At 41.8% G+C, this 18029-nt stretch overlaps 1 protein-coding gene and 1 long non-coding RNA gene across 6 annotated transcripts in view; one reads left to right on the top strand and one right to left on the bottom strand.

The window, feature by feature from the left end:
- Positions 1 to 257: 257 nt before the first annotated feature.
- Positions 258 to 18029, top strand: part of map3k13 (mitogen-activated protein kinase kinase kinase 13) — a 37002-nt gene continuing 19230 nt past the window's right edge. For 2 of the 5 annotated variants that reach the window (XM_026144101.2, XM_026144092.2), the window contains exons 1-2: positions 258 to 366; positions 15140 to 15202. The gene's annotated coding sequence lies outside the window, so the exon portion shown is untranslated. The other 3 variants (XM_026144094.2, XM_026144099.2, XM_026144097.2) reach the window with 3 other exon arrangements.
- LOC145421099 (uncharacterized) overlaps positions 8493 to 18029 on the bottom strand; it is a 65595-nt gene continuing 56058 nt past the window's right edge. The window contains exon 2 of the long non-coding RNA XR_013902390.1: positions 8493 to 8708. This is a non-coding gene — a long non-coding RNA (uncharacterized LOC145421099). The remainder of the gene's footprint in view (positions 8709 to 18029) is intronic.

Raw genomic sequence — 18029 nt, 5'->3', positions numbered from 1 at the left:
TCAGTTATCAAGATAATCACAGATGGATCAATAATCTATCTAGAAAGAAACTTAGAAAGAAATTCACATGTAACATGAATCAGCTTGTGGTCTTCCGCTATGATGTAATTACAAAGCAGAACTTTTAAAAATGTATTCATATATTTTACCTTCAGTGCTATTAGAAACTCACGTTCCTGTGCTGTCACGCACTACATAGACGATCTTTGACCACGTGAACAGCTTTACAGGTGCACGGGTTATAGAGGCTCCGGAAGTGACGTGTGACGCTCACAAGACTAGACCGTACCATTCTGTGTGGACAGTAAATAGATGGACCCGGAGACGACAGGCGGACCTGTGTGAGGGACGGAGAAGCGCCGAAGGGTAAGAAACCGGGTTGTGTGTGGGACATTTACCGAGAGGAGGTTAATGTGTGAAGAGGGTGAAGAGAAACGCTCCGGTCTGTTGGTTTGTTGGTGGGGTGATGAGGCTGTAATGTGCCGACCGGGGCAGCTGTCACTGAACTGCTGTCTAACGCGACGACTGGTCCTGAAAGTGTTTATGAATGAAATCAAAGCCACAAATCGGCTCCCGGTCCTCAGCAGCTTTACCACCTTCACCTGTGGCTTCCTCACAGACGTGGTTTTAAGCGACGGGAGTCACACGGCAGGTATAGGTGAGGTTAGTGCTCTTATTCGCCGTCATTATGTAACCAAGTGCACAATCTCGTTAAATAGCGAGCTACAGAGAGCCTGTGTTTGACCCAGGAGAGGGAGGAAATTACAGGCTGCTGAGGAGAGGAGGTGAAATTATAGAGGCTGGTGAAGAAATGTTTGTCTGACTGAAGTTTTGTTTAGTTTAGTTTTTTTTTTTTTTTTGACTACGTGGCTAAAGAGAGAAACAGATACAGGATGGGACAGGTTGGTGCTTATTTACTTTGAATATCATTTATTTTAAATTGTCATCTGTACACCACTAATTCCTCCCAGCCCTAATAATTATTTTTTACATATTCAATGAAAGTTAAATGAGCTTGTGGTTTGTTAATAATGTGATGGGAAATATGTGTAGCTGGTTTTGTTGGTCCTCACTAGAGTTAAGCCTTCTGAGCATAGGGAGAATTGCAAGTCATGCTAATTAAAAAAAAAGGGGATAAATGTCTTACAGCGGTTGATAGTAGCTGGTTAGGTAGGCCTTAATGCTTTGTGGCATAGATTCAAAAAGCTGCTGGAAACATTCCTCTCAGATACTGGTCATATTGCTACTGCAGATTAATGGGCTTCAGAGGTGCTCTATTATATTGACACTGAGATATATTTGAGTACAGTGAACTGGTTTGTGACACGGTGTGTTATTTTGGTGGAAGCAGCCATCAGAAGATGAGTGCACTGTGGTCATAAAGGGACGGACATAGTCAGCCACAATACTCAGGTAGACTGTGGTGTTTAAGTGAGGCTCTTCTGGTACTAAAAAGGTACGAACTGTGGTGAGTGTGGTAAATCCCACACACCCTTATACCACCACCGGCCTGAACCACTGATACGAGATGCTCGCTGAGTGGCAACTGGTGTGGTCTTCTGGTGCTGTAGCCCAGCTACTTAAAGGTGTTGTGCATTCAGAGATGCTCTTCTGCATACTTTGGTTGTAACAAGTGGCTGTTTTAGTTACTGTTACCTTCCTCTCACCTCAGAGCTACCGGTTTATTCTCCTCTGATATCAGTGAGACATTTTCACCCAGAGATCTGCTGCTCACTTTGCAACCCTAGAGATGGTGTTGTGGGAAAATCCCAGGAAATCAGCAGCTTCTGAAATACAACAACACCAACAACCTATGTCATGTTAAGAGTCACTAAAATCCTCTTTCTTCCCCATTCTTATGCTCACTTTGAACTTCAGCAGAAATCAATGAAAGGTGAATGGCTGAAGTGAACTGCTGTATAACGTGATTGTAGTTCATCAGTGATCTTTGTGTTGGTGCATGTCAGCCAGTTGGCAAGATGAAGGTTAACTAAAAAAATGCTGGATTTATTTATTTACTTTTAAAACTTTATCCATGAGTAGAGCCTAAAGACAACCTTAGATCTCAATCAACTCACTTTAGTTTCTCCATAAAATTGGTTTAAGTGAAAAAAATGTTAACCAAAGTGCCTCACAGGCGTGCCCCTTAGCAGCTGTGGACACTGTTTGGATGTGTATTTGTCAGTAATTAATCGCCTCCCTCGTCAGCGCCTGTGTTGCCTAAAACTGAATCGGGACCAATCTGTGCCTAATAAACTGGCAGCGTGTGACTGAGTTTTAGATGGTGTGGACCTCTTACCCTGCACGCTCGCTCCATGAGCAGCGCAGCGGGAGCCATCTGACACAAATCAGCCGCCATCATTCATGTGTCTTTCATGATGTCACAACAGCGTTTGGGTTCTTCATTTGTGCCAACACGCTTTGACAGTCAGTCGGCGGCACAAGGCGTCGCACATGTGAGCCACGGCTGCTGTGGGCTGTCAGCAGCAGCAGCATTGTGTTCCACCCTCATTGTGCTGAGAGGGATGTTTCCAGTAAGTGCCCACATGTGTCACTAATGGCTTTGCCTCCCTTGTTACTGCTGCCTGTCTGTGGTGCAGTTACAGGTCACACTCGACACTAATCAGCCAAATGTGGTCTCCCCCCAGGTGACTCCGAGCTGGAGACTGCACCTCTCAGGTGGTGTTACAGTGTCACATCTATACATGTGGGGCCAATCTACCATTTGAAGCTATTGTAGTATATTTTTTATGACATTGAAACTGCCACTAACAAGCACCGGGTTGTTTTTCATTTCAACAAAGTGCACTCGCATAGGTGTGACGTGTAATTTCCTGAAAGACTTCCTGGAATTTTCACCTGTCTTGCAAGCTGTTGGTGGAACTGTTGTTTAAAGGGCTGTATGCAGAACAGATTAGCTGACTGATTAGTGAACTGACAGAAAATTAATATGCAGAAATTCTGGCTTTATTCCTCTCTAATATGAAAAATAGAATCATCAATCAACTTTTTATGAAAAGAAGTGAGATTCTAACACACAGCTTTTTTTATTGTTTGTAAAAAAAAAAAAAAAAACCCAAAAAACCCAAACAAACAAAAACAAAACACATTAGGGAGCTATGTGATGTGCTACGTACAGCTAGTCCACCAACTGTTTATAAATCCACACCTGAAAGTTGTCCCAGGACATATTTTTTTTGTAATTGGGATGTTTTTCCACAGCAAAAACACTGAATTCCTCCTTTATTATCTCTGAGATCAGGAATTGGCAGTTACTTTTTTCCCAAGGGGCCACATGAGAAACTGGGACTGTTGTGGGTGTTAGCAGCTCATTGGTGTGAACCTCCACATCAGTCCCAGTTTCTCATGTGGCACCTTGGGAAAAATTAACTGCCCGCCCCTGCTTTACATGGCTCGACCTTTAAATCCTGTCTTCTTAAAGACATCGGTCTCCACGGTTACAGTGTTGCATTACAACAGCGCGTTTCTTTCTAGAGTACCTGCGCATCTGAGCTATTGAGTCCCGAGTGGAGTGGAGCGGAGCGTCAGCAGAGCATAATAAGGTCCCGATGCTGGCGCAGAGACAGGAAGCTGCATTTATGTAATTGACATGTGTAGCAGCAGCAGCAGCGACGCAGCCTTGCAGCTGGTCTGAGCTCACTAATCCCAGCCCTGGAGACTCGCTTTGCTTGTTTGGGTCACATTTATATAGCAGCAGCTTCGGTGTCTTATCGGGCTTAATAAATAAGCTCATTGTTGTGTTTCGTAAGATGTAGCATTTAAAGTATTTTTTTTAAAATTTCTTGTCAGCAGTGTGCTACCCCCAGTTATGAACGGTTATATACGTCTGGTGCAATTCCCAACATTGGAAAGGGTTAAATGTCTAAAGAAACTCGTCTGTCTTCATAAAAACTACATATTTAGTCATTTTTGAGTTGTATGTAAGGCTGTGCACCAAAGAAGGAGAAAAGGATTTATATTGATTGGCCAGGCCGAGATATCAAGCTGGAAAGGATGTGCAGCAGATCAGGGTGATTAAGGATGGAGATGGTAATGGACTAACGAGTGAGGAGAGTGTGCTGAGAAGATAGAAGGATGACTTTAAGGAGCTGATAAGTGAATAAAATGAGAGCAAAAGAAGGGTGGGTGGAGGGACCTTGGTGGAAGTGCAGAGGATTAGTAAGGAGGAAGTCAATGTGCCTGTGAAAAGGATGAAAAGTGGTTGGTCCACATTACATACCTATCACCTGAGATGTCTGGGAGACAAGGCAGTAGAACTTTTGACCATGTTGATCCTGGAGAGTGAGAGGATGCTTGAGGAATGGAGAAGTGTAATGGTAACAATTTTCAAGAACAAGGTGATGTGCAGGGCTGTAGTAATGACAGAGGGATAAAGCTGATGAGCCCCATGTGGTTACAAATTGTGTCATGGGGGGGAGACACAAAGTTGCTCCATTCTGCAGAAAAAAGTGCTTTTACTCAGGGAAGAGTAAAAGCATTGCCCTGAGTGGAGAACAGTGGACAACAGCTAAGTGCAGATTAAGTAACACCTGCTTGGAAGCTTTAATTGCATTGTAACAGTATCCTGACAAGTCAGATATCTTAACTTCCCCTGTCTCTCACCTGCTTTGCTCAATGTGTCTGCTCTGCTCTGTAGCATTCTTCATCATAATGCAGTGAAACGGAGCAGAGGAGAAACACTACAAATGTGCGGAAGTCACCATATAACAGTGGAGCTGAAATGAAGTGAGGGGGGGAAAAAAGCACAGAAAATTACACTTTTGATGCTCCTTGATGCTACTTGATTCCCACTAGAGACAAGGTCTTTGGTTTCACTTTGTAAACTCCAGAGAAGACGTCCAGACTTGTTTTGCTTTTGAGGTCTTGGTTCCTTTTGATAGCAGTAGACTGTTAGAGCTCAGTCCTCCACTGTGGTCCTTCATCATCATCATTTTTGTCACTATTTTTCCTATTTATTTATCTTCTATTTGTATTGTTTTCTAATATTTCTCTAATTCACCTTTTCTTCCTGTCCCTTGTGCTGCTGTAACGAGTGAATTTCCCAGAGTGTGGGATTAAACACAGTTTATGTCCTAATCTCTCAAATTTGTATTAAAAATATGATTTGTCGTGGGTTTGATTAGGTAACATGACAGAAAGCCTAACAGCTGTTAAAAATAGCCCTCACATTGCAGGCAGCGCAGCCATTGAAGAGCAGTTGAGTGGAAAAAGCCAAACAGCAAATGTTGGGCTAAAAGAGGGATATGAAGATGAATGTGTTACCGCCACCCCGTCACTCTCTTTCCCCACTCTTTCTGTATCCACTTACTCGCTCGCCCACCCTCAGGCCCTCTCCTCCTTTCCTTGCTTTCCTTCCTTTCTTTCTGAGTGACATTTCGGTAATAATAATGTCTGCACTCCACAGGCCCTGCCTCCATCCCATCCTTGGCCTGCTGTGCGCACACGCAGAGCGGGCACGCCTTACATCTATATCAGACTGTTAAATGCCAATAATGACGACTCGGCGTGGTTAAGGAAGTAATCATCTTCCATCTCCTGGGCTCGTCTGTCCCCGTTGGCATTAATGGAGTTATCGTTTGCCAAAGAGTTTATCTGACACACTCGCAGACGCCCTGCTGGTCAGCGTGTGTGAGGACTGGGATTTTATTAAGAAGTGGGTTAAGCCCTTTATATTTGGGCAAGGGTATTACAGTTGTGTGACCGTGAGGTTGGGGTGGGGGTAGATTAACGCAGCATTGCTGAACCCCAAGTGTGTCCAGACTCTGCTGCTAAAATTATGAAGAAATATGAAGTCAAGAAAACAGGTGCATTTGTCAGCTCTGTTTAAGTTTGAGACTTATTTAGAGGAGAACTGTTTTACAGAGTTCGATAAAAAGGCAGTCAGCACGACGTTTAATATCTGCACAGCCATCTTCGGTATATCCGTTGGTTTGTGTTCATGCATATAGGGCTGTGTTCATGCTAAAAGTGCACTGCTTTAAATGCACATCTCTCTTGTGATATGTGTGCTAGCTGAGCTTCTATAATTACCACAGCCTGCAGCGCCTCATGGGGAGCATATTAACACACACGAGTGGAGGAGCAAGAACCAGAGCACATGCACAAGTCATACAGGCCGAGTGCGTTCGAGCACCTCCGACTGCTGATGTGTGCAACTTTAGAATAATGTATGAATAACAGCGATGCACAGCTACCCACGGATTACGTAACGCTCACTCAATGCAACAGGAATAATTCCTCAAAATTGGTCGCAAAGTGCAAGTGTGCAGCAAACTCCACGTGAAGAACATTTCCACTAAATGATGACAAATGAGGCAAATTAGATGTTGAAAAATATTTATATTGATTTTAGAAAACAATGGATGTGTTTTTTCTTTCTTTAACTTGAACAGTGATGCATTGAATTAGCTGATAATCACCAAAATAATCAGCTGCACAGGGTTTGGGTCGCCATTGATGAAGAGTTGGACTAAACTGGGATGTCCTACTGATGGTGAATGGCAGAAAAATAATTTATTATTCATTTGATTTATTATGTGGTTGATTTTAAATGCTTTTAAATGGAATATTTTTAGGTTTTAGGTGGAGATGGAACAATACCTGAGCCTTACCCTTAGCTTTATTGACTGATATCTGCCTACTGCCAAACAAGTTGGTATTTACCTATAGGAGTAGTCGATGTTTTTGCTGTTTTTTGATTAGAAAACAATAAATAATTTAAAACGGTAAATAGCCTTTGGGCCCTAATTGCCAAGGTGTGAGAATTTTTTTCTAAAGAACAGAAATTGCGTATTTTGAAATAACAGGGCCGTGGTGGACTAAACATTGGTGCAGTCCTACTTTTACACTGTCAGTCTATCAGATTAATTAATCTGAAACGATATAATTGATTAAGTTGTGTTCAGGGCTGAAACCAAACGTCTGTGATAAATCAGGGTGCTTGGAAACATTTTACAGACTGGCGGTAGGCCATAAAGTCTCAAGATTATATCACAGGATTCCAGCGAAATTTGCGCTAATGATATTTCTGACGATACAGAAGAAAAAAACTGAAGGCTTTATCAGTGTTTGCAGCTCGCAGGCAGCAGCGTGTGTTAGTTCAACCAAAATGAAGAGCTTTTTCCATCCTCCTTTTCCAGTGAGCGTCTGTCACTGATCACCTAATTCAAAGTGTGAATCCGTTGCCATAAGGTGTCAGCAGCAGTGTTAGAGCTCAATATTAATAATGCAGTGTATGCACAAAAGCATCTTAGGCAGTGTTTTCACATGAAATTTTAGCTAAAAGTACAGCGTGGCTGCTTAACCCTTTAGTTTAACAGAAAAGTAATTTAACCATGTAACTCTTCAGCAGCCTGCGCACATAATAAAATTCTACAAAAACAATTAAATGCGACTCCACACGCGGTCTCGCTTTACCGCTGATGCATTTATTACATTGTAATGTTTAATAAATGCATCAGATGACCATCATCTGGTTGTAATGTCATAGATTAAATGTATTAGTGGTAAACAAGAGTGCAGGAATGTGGAATTTTCTCCCTTGCACTTTATTTCACATTCAGATGTGAATGTAACTTATATATATATATGCAGTATATTTTGCACGGGTACTTTATGATGTCCGTGCTTTGCCCTTAAGTCTCCTCTTGCCTTTGCACAGCTGTGACCTCACTTCTTTTCTCTAACCTCTCACCCCACCAAGCAGCAGCAGCAGCAGCAGCAGCATCCTCTCCCAGCTGCACAGCTGTAATCTCAGACCACCGCTGTCTGCCACCGACTGTAACCCTGCACTCTTTCCTCTTTTATATTCCTTCTAGGGAAGTGGGGTCTGAATGAACACAACATTGCTTCTTTGTGCGTCCCACTTCTGAAATTCTCTTTAAGTGAAATAATTAGAGGCAAGAAGGCTGGAAAACCTTCAAAAAGTTATGTTATCTAAGACTGGCTGCCGTGTTTGGTATTATGGCTTTGCACGCAATCCCACAAATCACGCTCGGGATTACCAGGTGCACGCTGTTGGGAGGGGAGGATGTGCTGCTACTCATCATCATGATAAAGAGGGGAGGGGGCTAGCATAGATGGATTGTCAGCAGAATCCTGCGGGTGTGTTGAACGCTCATTGTTATGTAATTTCCACTCGGCACGGATTGGTCAAGCTGTGGGCTGTTGGTGGGCTGAGGATGTTAATCTCACAAGCATTATCTGCCTCCCAGAAGCAGAGGCTGTTGTGGGCAGGATTCACTCATCCTCACTCACGCAGGCTTTGTAAATTTGACCAATCAGCATGGCCGGCTTGTTTCCTGTCATCCATCTTGGCCAAACAGGTTTGACCATGAATTGGGCTTCACTCAGAGCAGATCCTTTTTTTTTTTACAAGTCTTTTCTTTGATTCATCTGACATCCTCAGCACATTGAGCTGACCCTGGGCCACAAATTATGGGATTCGTAACCCCACCAAAAAAAGAATTTGGTGAAAGTGTTAACACTGCTTTTTAATAACAAACTTTCACACTACACAATCAGGCAGTTAAAGTCGTTTTGTTAACAATCCATACAGTGCGAAAGCATGATTGACGCCAAATTCCAGTCTGTTTGACCAGAGAGATCAGTCGCATCGGCGTGCCTGGACCCACTTCAGCAAACTGAAGAGGGGAGCTGGGATGTGGTGTAGCCGGACTCGGGCATGCCTGTGAAAATCATTGTGTTAATTAACAAATCAAAAAGGCACATGAGAGGGTGAAACACAATTAAAGCACAAAATGCATAAAATCATGAACCTCACTGTGCCCTGTGAGAGCAGCTTTCAACAGCTTCTATAAATGAGAATGTGAGTGCAGGATCATGGTACAAAGCAACCATGGGTAGTGTGAGTATACAATATAACTGAGTTACTACAAGAACTGGTGGAAAAAATGATTTAAAATGTTAGTTTGGGGGTTACTCTTTTTTTCTCTCATTCCTTTAAACCCCCCCCCCCCAAAAAAACAACAACCCTCCAAATACTTAAAAATCTGCTTTTTAATCTGATTATTCCTAAACTGTGTTTTTGCAAAAGCTTGGGTCAGTGTCGGGCGAATCGGGTCATGCAGAGCTAATTATCCACCTCAGATGCGCTCCCACTCCTGTTTGGCTTTGACGTCTGATGCTCGCTCGCTGAGATTTCACTGGACAGATAGCTCATACGGCTGCAGTCAGACACAGTTTACGCTCGGGAAGTTTGGAGGTTAAACACATTTGTATTCTCACATGCAGCTACAACGGGTAATGTTGAAAGGCTCAGGGTGCCGGTTCATGTGTGAAAACAGCTTTACTGTTACTCCACTGAGCTAATGATACCTGGAGCTACCTTGTATCACATATCTTTATTGATTTTTGTTCATAATGCATCACTTTGCTAATATGCTTTGAACGCGTCCTTCAGGTCTCCTGCAGTTTTACTGAAAATATAATGCTTGCATGCTCACCTACCCACAGGTGTAAATACTCTATACACAACTGTATATGTATAAAGTCAGTTGGTAACCAATCTCATGTCTCTCGTGTCAAATTTAAGCTAAATTGAACCCCCAGTATTTGTTTGTTTATGCAAACCCATTCATCCCTCATCAGTCCCAACGCTGATATTCATGGCTTCATGTTATGTCCTCAGTATTAATGACAGCTCTGTTTAGGGTGAAGTCTACTTTTGTGGCTGAAACAAATATAAATTCCTGCTCAAGCTAAGTCTTTTTAAATATAAAGTTAAATATGTCTAGAGATGCGTACACAAGACTGAAGAAGAGGATAAATGTTTAAAGACTTCCCAAATAATAATAATAAAAAGTGTTCATGAAAGGAAATGATGTAATCCTTGATAAAGAGAAGTACATAAAGATTTTCTCTTTCATCTGCCGGGGAGCTGAACAATGCTTTTGTTCACCCTGCTTTTATGGCAGGTGGTTGTTTGCTTAAGTGTGGAGGTTTTTGTGGCGATAGCGATGGGTTGCATTATTTTCTTTCCATGCACAGTAAGTAAATATGCTGAACTTTGATGGAAGTGTTTGTCTGTAATCATAGCTGTGTGTGCGTGTCTGCGCTGGCAGGTTGAAAGGTAAACCGCTGTAAGCTTATGTGCGCGATGCTGCTTTTTCTCTTATTAATGTGGAGGACACAGGAGCTGTCAGTGCTGCTGTTCCCCTGCTGGTGAAATAGTAATGAGTGTGCATAACAGAGGTGAGCCAGTGTGGTTTACAGCTCCGTCGCACTCGGAGGCAAAGCCAGGACACACATGGAGCGCCGACCGGCTCCTCGTGTGTGCCGGTGATGGAGGCGGAGCAGGAGGCAGCTGCAACCGCTGGAATGAGGTTAACTGAGAAACGGAGGTCAGACTCTGTGAATTTATTTGCTTTGGAAATTTTGAAGAGGTTGTCTAAGTATTCAAAACGTCTATAAACTGAGGAAGAAAGAAACTGGACAGATTGTTATCATTTACTGTTCTCGCTGTGCAATCAGCGGAGGGAACATACAAAAATCTGAGGGATGGGAAAATGAGTTGTTTTTAGTTTAGATGCATTTAAAACCTTTACCTAGCTTGAAAATTTGGGTTATTGTTAATTAAGGTTAGATATCCCAAAATTTTAACTTGCGTACTTGTTTTGACTCCAGAACGGCAAAAAGAAAAATAAATGAAAAATTCTGTGGTAGGAATAATCTTCCATAGATCTGAACATTTACATTTTGGACCTGATAAGTAGAAGAACTAAGAATCATCTTTGAATAGAAAGTAAATGTCGTTAAGAAAGTATGTCCTCATATGGTGCAGTGAGTTTATTTTACAGCTTGACATGATAGTCACTATTGTTTACCAAGGTATGAAACACTGTACTAAACTGAATCAAGTAATAGGCCGCAGGATGTGAGGAGGTTGTAGTAAATATTGAATACAACTTGAGTACAAAACCCCAAATATTCTCTAGTTACGTCTTTATTGATTTTTGTTTGTTTTTGTCCTTCTTTATTTCTTCCATTTGATATCCTGTACTCTGAAAGATTTCATGATCTTGTTTTAGATTTCCTTAACTAGGGGCTTCACTGATATGATAAAAGTTATCATAAAAGTCAATAAACGATAACCCACTTATGCATTTTAAACAGTTTTTGCTGTGGATTTTGGTTTTTGGTGGCGATCAATCAAGGCTAGACACCACAGATCTGATCATTTGCCCTTGAGACGAAAGTCATCACCATAACCTCACTAACTGAAATACGCTTTTTATTTGTTGGACAGAAGAGTACTTTTTAAAATGTTTTAACATAATTTGTAGCAAGAATAAACTTAACTGTGCAGCTACATGACAAGAGGAAAAAATGCAGTGTGTTGTAAAATCTGCTCATTGAAAAATGCTGTAAATGATTTTGAACTTTGTGCTCGGCAGCACAGTGTCCAGCCTTGGTGGTTAGCACTGTTGCCTCACTGCAAAACGGTGCTGAGTTCAATTTCACCATCAGGCCAGGGTCTTTATGTGCGGAGTTTGCATGTTCTCCCCGTGTTTGCGTGGGTTCTCCTCAGGTTCTCTGGCTTCCTCCCACAGTCCAAAGACATGCAGTTAGTGGGGTTAAGTAGAAATACTAAATTGCCCATAGGTATGAATAGGGCTGTTCGATATAACGATATATATGGATGGATATAAAAACGTCTATCGTTTCATTTTACGCTATCGTTTAACTGTTTACGACAATATTTTTCTGATGGTCACTGTAGTGGCTATATTAATTAAAGTTCTCTCTTTCTCTTATATTTAATATAACCACACTACAGACGGACAAGCGCCTGTTTTTATGGGTGGTCATTAGCAACAACGACGGTAAAACCACCGCATGTCCGCTTGTTTATTTTCCACATAACCCTTTCACAATAAAGCTCAAGATCCTGTTGAGAATTTTCAAAGTAAACGCAATCACGTGAAAAAGTATGCAGAGTATTGACGGATGAGAAGCAAAATAAGAGCCGTCAGGTGCTAAGAAATAAACCTTAGACTCAAACGTTAGAACAGGCTTTCCCCGCAGCACGCCGTGTAATAATTACTCACAAAGGACCGTTACAACCTATGTCTAAAAACGTGTAGTTTCATGCATCGGTTAAAACACTTGACTCCAGGTACAAGACGCCTAGCTGGAAACAGTGCACCTACCCGAGATTCGCAGAATTTACAGAAAATATTAAATTTTTTGTGATTTATATCATTATCGGATGATAGATGTTTTATATCGGGATATGAGATTTTGGTCATATCGCACAGCCCTAGATATGAATGCAGGAGTGAATGTGAGAAGAAAAGTGGAAGCGAATGAATGGATTGATGGATTTTGAACTTGTTTTTGAACTTGTTTTTTTTCTGTTCAGATTCATACTGAAGGCATTATGTGTGTGTAAATAAAAGCTTTAACAATTTGTGATGTTAGTGGAAGTTGAGCTCCCTGGTTACGTTAGTAAATTAGCATTATAATTAATCATTATTATTTTCTCCATTTACTGCTGTCTGGTTGTCTTTCTCCTTTTTTCCCCTCCTTTGTTTGCTATCAGAAGGATAACTCCTCTTTGTTTCCATTGAGTGGGTTGCAATGTTGTCATGAGGTTTGTTTAAACAGAATCATGTAAGCTGCTTGGAACAGGAGTGAATGGAGCCAGGTGGGGCCCCCTTAGGGAGGTCAGGTCTGTCCTACAGCCACTGCAGACTCTGCACATTGCCACTGCTGAGGATTAAAGTTTGTAAGCATTCGAGGCGCCCCACATTGACCTGGGTGTCTTTAAAGGTGAATTTGTGCTTCAGTTTTCCTCTCACTTGGCTGTTGATGATTTATCCCAAACAGTTATTAGAAAAATAAGCTAGGAGCAGATGATATGGAAGAAGGCACAGTTTCATGTTACACTTCACTGACCCACTGCAAGTTGAGCTGGTGAAGAAAGCTAAACTTGCTGTAGTCACTGAAGAACTCAGTAGTTGTTGCTGTGATTATTTAATGCAAGTCAATGTAATGAAAGGCTAAGAAATACTCCAGTATCACTGAGAGTGTCCAAACCTTTGACTGGCACTGCAAACGGTCAAAGTTGTGTTAGGAGTAGAGCTGGGCGATATAAGATTTTTTCATATCACGATATGTTTTTTTTTTTTTTTCCGTTTCAGGCGATAACGATCTATATCACAACATAAGCCAAATAACTATATTTGTAAGATTTAAATGTGCCGTTGCTCACAAGTAAAATGTGAAATAATCAGCAGCTTGTTTTGATTTAAATATTTATTTCCCATAATAAGTTCAACAGGGTAGATGTACTTAAGGAACATGAGACTTTTTCAGATAAATAAAGGCAAATATTGCAAACTACACAAAAGGCAGCCGCTAAAGCGTTTAAGTTTCAAAATGGAACAAACGAAACAGACTACTAAATTGTCAATTCCACTTAGAAACGGTGAGGTCTATCGCAATAGTTAAATTTTTCTATCGAGAAGAAGTTATTTCGCAATACATATCGTTATCGTTCTATCGCCCAGCTCTAGTTAGTTGTAAAATTTATGTTGAACCTTGGTAAAGTACTGTGCATTGCTTTGATCTACATGGTGCAGTCTTGTACTTGTTGAATTTTTTTTGAATGACTTTATCATTGTAACCTTTTTATTTGTGCTTCATGCATTGCTGAGATGAAAATTGTGAGCATTTCAGGAGAAAACCTGAACCAAAAGTTTCAGTTTGAGGAACATTAACATTAAAATGAATTCAAGACTTATTAGCAAAGTTAGATGGAGGAAATTAAATGAGACAATTATTTTAAATGTAAAGGCAAGGTCTGATTTTAGCCTTGACTCACAGTGTTTTAAGTTTTTGTGCTGCTTTGTGGTGTCCTTAAATACACCACAAAGCAATTTGAATTTATGTCTCAATAAATCTACGGGAACATATCACTGCTCAAACAGACACAGAGGCTTTCAATGGCTGTAATCATGCTATGACTTTATAACTGTATTTATTATAAAGCTCCAAAAGTGTAGGTTGTGTTTTTGTGGGAAAAGACATTTCAACTTATATTTTTTACCATTATTTACTAGAGGATTTTATAGAAGACATGTCTTAAACTCAACTGAAGCAGCGGATCTAAGACTTTCTGTTTCGGGGTCTTTCTGGCGTGTTTTTGTAATTCAGTTTCAGCTTTAGAGCAGAGTTTGTTGTCCCCGCTAAACAAACAGAGCCAAAATTTTATTCCAGCTCCCCGTTGATACTTGAAAGTCCCTTTTTGTCAATATTTAACCAGAAGTCTTGTGTATCTTTACCCGCACAGCAAGAATACCTTTCACTTTCTCTCTCCCGTCGGGGGCGGGATGACTGCTTGACATATCACTTATTAAACCGTGCATCACAAAAGTGCAGTTTTAACAAATCCAGTAGTACACACTCACCGTTCCCTAATGTCAGAGCTTACATCCACAGCCATCTGCACCGTGACTCATTTCACTGTCATTTCATGCCATTTATAGGCAGTGTTTGGACGCCTCTGCCTCTATTTGCCCCAGGATACCAGGCTGCCTCCTCTGGCAGGGGCCCCTGCTGGGGTGTGGCTTTACGATAGAGATTGGACAATGCGGCTCCAATATCCCAACCCCCACCCCCCCCACTCTCAATGCATCATTACATTCCTGCTGCCCTTCCCCAGCATCCTCTTCCCCAGAGGTTTTGGCCTGAAACAAGAGCACTCGGGGGATCATCTGTTCCCCGAGCTTTTCCTTTCACCCGCAGGCCTCCCTCTCTATCAGTCTTTTTTGATGTACTCCCTCTGGCTGCAGTCAGTGTCAGTCTGTGCCATTTCCTCACACACAAACTCACAGACAGATACACCACCGCTACTTGTCTTTGCCCTAGTTGCACCTCCTTCCCTCAGCAGTCTGGGGAAAGGGGGGTGTCGTTCTCATCTGGTGACTCATCCGTTGAGTTGATTTATTAATGTCACTGTGGAAATGTTGCAGTTGGCAGCATTTCCAATTGCACATCATGCTTACAGTGCATTGTCCTTATTTAAGCCTTTAAAGTGGAACATGTTGCTCGCACGAACCCCGTTTTCACCGCTCCGTGTGTGTTTATGCTGCAGGTGAGAAGCTGAATCCAGTTCCCGCTCTGCAGACCTCTGAGATGGTCAGAAACCACCTGACAGGTCAGTAAATGAACACACTCACACACATGCAAAATCACAAGCATGTGCTGACCAGTATAATGGCCGAAGTGATGGTGCCCACTGAGGGGAGGGTGTCAGAGACTGTGTGAGACGATAGATGACCTTTTGGTGAGAGAAAAGAACAATTCTCCTGACGTTCTGACCTTTTTATTTTCTCTCTGACTATCGTAGTTTTTCAGCCCTGAAGCTATTAAACCCCTACTGCTGTAAGATTATTCTTTTTATTACTATTATTATTACATTTTTTAGCATTTTGGGCCTTTGTTACTTAGGGAAGTATAGAGTGGATAGGAGAGAGAGAGTGAGTGACACGCAGGTAATTGCCTGGCCTTTGCAGTAAGGACTTCGGTATGAAACTGTGCCCTGAGTTCTTTGAGTGGACTTTTTTTTGCCATCTTGTTTACCTGAGTATATGTAGATACTCAGTCATTTTTTTTGCATTGTTGTTGCCTGTAGAATAACTAATTGATACATTTTCTAATAATTTCAGCTGTAGATTTAGGTGTTTTATGTAAATGAGGAGAGCATGCATAAAGCCTCCTGTGCAGGAACCTGAAGTTAAACTGTACTGGAACAGTTATTATGTAATATAGAGAAAGAGCAGCAGTGCAGAGCATTTACACCCCGTGCTAGTTATAATGGTCATAATGATTCGATAACTGAAGTCACATGACCACAGTTTACAGGAACATTTCTGACTGCTTGTGTGGTTTTATGTGTTCATAGTGCAGCTGTGTATGTGTGTAATGAATGGGATGTGACCTCATTTAACTGTAATTCTGTAGGAGAAAATCACAGAGGTGGTATTGGTACACTGTAATGTCCTTATTCAGTGTCTTTATTGTTCTTTACTGAGTTTTCCTGATATTTTGAAGTGCTGCTTTCCAGTGATGGCTTCTAGAAGGTGACTGAGGAAGTGGAGCAAGCCTGGCCGTCGGATCTGTGTGGAAGATATTAATCAGGGTTATTCACAAGTTATTATTTTGTGTTGAAAGCTCAAATTATACTTCTGTGCTTTCAGCTAAATCTCATTCATCAACACTGATCACCTCTTCCTTTATCTGAGGCCAAAGAGAGAAGGAAAGTCTGCTTAGAGAGGACAGATAGAAGTGTGGCTCTTCCAGCTGCTCACCTGTGGGGGTAAATGGGGTTTAAAGGCATCTTGTCTGAATATGTGAGTGGGTTGATATTGATGTGTGTTTCATAGAGTTCTGTTTTATTGCTAGATATTCATATAAAGACATTGTTTTTAATCCGCACTGCTCCCTGCTCAGCTGTGATGCTGCTGATATTTCTCAATAATCCCAGGGATCTTTTCTACTCCATATTCTTATAAACACAGAAAGACTGGGGGAAAACTTACCATTTAAACAGTAAAAATACTTTGTAATGGAGAAATTGCAAATTTAATGAAACACACTGGTGAAGTGTGTTTAAGGTGGTCCCTAATTTCTTTAAAAACACTTTTTTTGTTAGAGATTATTTCATCTTGACTTCAGTTTAGTTAGATTAACTCATTTAATTGGTTCTGACTTTCAGCTTCTAAATGTTCTACTGCTGTGCTAATTGTGACCTTTAGCAAACCCTTCATGCTATTTAAAAGCCTGAAAAATAAGAACATGTGTTGTTATTTGACACTGGCGCTGCAGAGGGATTAATTTCCACCGGACGTGATTGCAAAGCAAGATATTTTGTCCCAATTTTCTTTTATGAGGGGGGTGGGGGCAGTATTTCATGACAAATGGATAGTCCTCACTGGATCCAGCCTGCAGACATTTGTGATTTTGACACAATTGGCGTGAAAGAACTGATTTGGTACAAAAGGATTTTCTCCTATGCCGAAACAGTTTGTCCTACTTACGGAGACGCCACCGCAGCCTAACCTTCTGTTCCCAGCTGGTGCTGCTTTGAAATGCACGCCCTCCTCCTCCTCCTCCATCTCTCTTCCTCTGCTTTCCTCTTCATCTCCGTTTGCACCTCCTCCTTTCTGAGTCTGTGCAACAAGCTCCGCCCTTTCCGCCCCCCCCATCTCCTCTGCTCTTTGAGCTGCGTCCTCCCTGCGTCAGACGGCTCCATTCATGAAAAGTGTGACGTGAGCAGGTCTTCATCGTCCTGGTGACTATGCCGCCCTCCCACTCACAGCCCAGGTGCTGCAGGAGTTAGAGGAATGTCTGTCATCTTCCATCCTCTGCCTTCTCCCTCACTCCTGTTCTTTTATTATTATTTTTTTCCTTTCTTCTGAATCCCGACTGTCAGTTCGGTCTTCCTCTCGCCCGGCTTTTTCCCCCCCTCCACACATCCCTGCCTTAGCTGAGAGAGGACCATGAATCTGAGCCGTGTCTGCTGTGAGTAATCTGCTGATGCTATGTCTTTTGCCGTTCATCTGAGTGGAAGCACTGTAATGTGGAGGTACTTGTCCTTCTCATGCTTATGGGTATGATTTTTCTCTTTTGCACATCGCACATCTGCAGGGAGTCTGTCTGTGTGTATAGAGCACATGTCAGTATTTGTTCAGTAGCAGTGCTGCAGGAGTGTGTTGAGCAGTCGTGCGTTGGTGCGTGCTGGAGCTATTTTAGGATCAGCGGTGACGCCGCTGCTGGGTTTTGGGTTTTTTCTTTCTTTTTTTTGATGCAGTGCTTCTCTGTGCCCTCTGAAGGACAGGTGGGATGTAGGTAAAGATACAGGGCAACAGACCCGCCCTCACCTGCTTTATTTTTGCCAGCAAATGCAATAAATAATAACAATAAATAAATAGATAAATAACTCCCCCTCAGTCTGACTTATCTGGGCCACATGTATTTTGTGT

This window comes from Astatotilapia calliptera, chromosome 16 (genome assembly GCF_964374335.1).
Source record: "Astatotilapia calliptera chromosome 16, fAstCal68.1, whole genome shotgun sequence".
Classification (NCBI taxonomy): domain Eukaryota; kingdom Metazoa; phylum Chordata; class Actinopteri; order Cichliformes; family Cichlidae; genus Astatotilapia; species Astatotilapia calliptera.
Note: the sequence above shows the minus strand (reverse complement) of the source record. Positions and strands in the feature narration are given on the sequence as shown.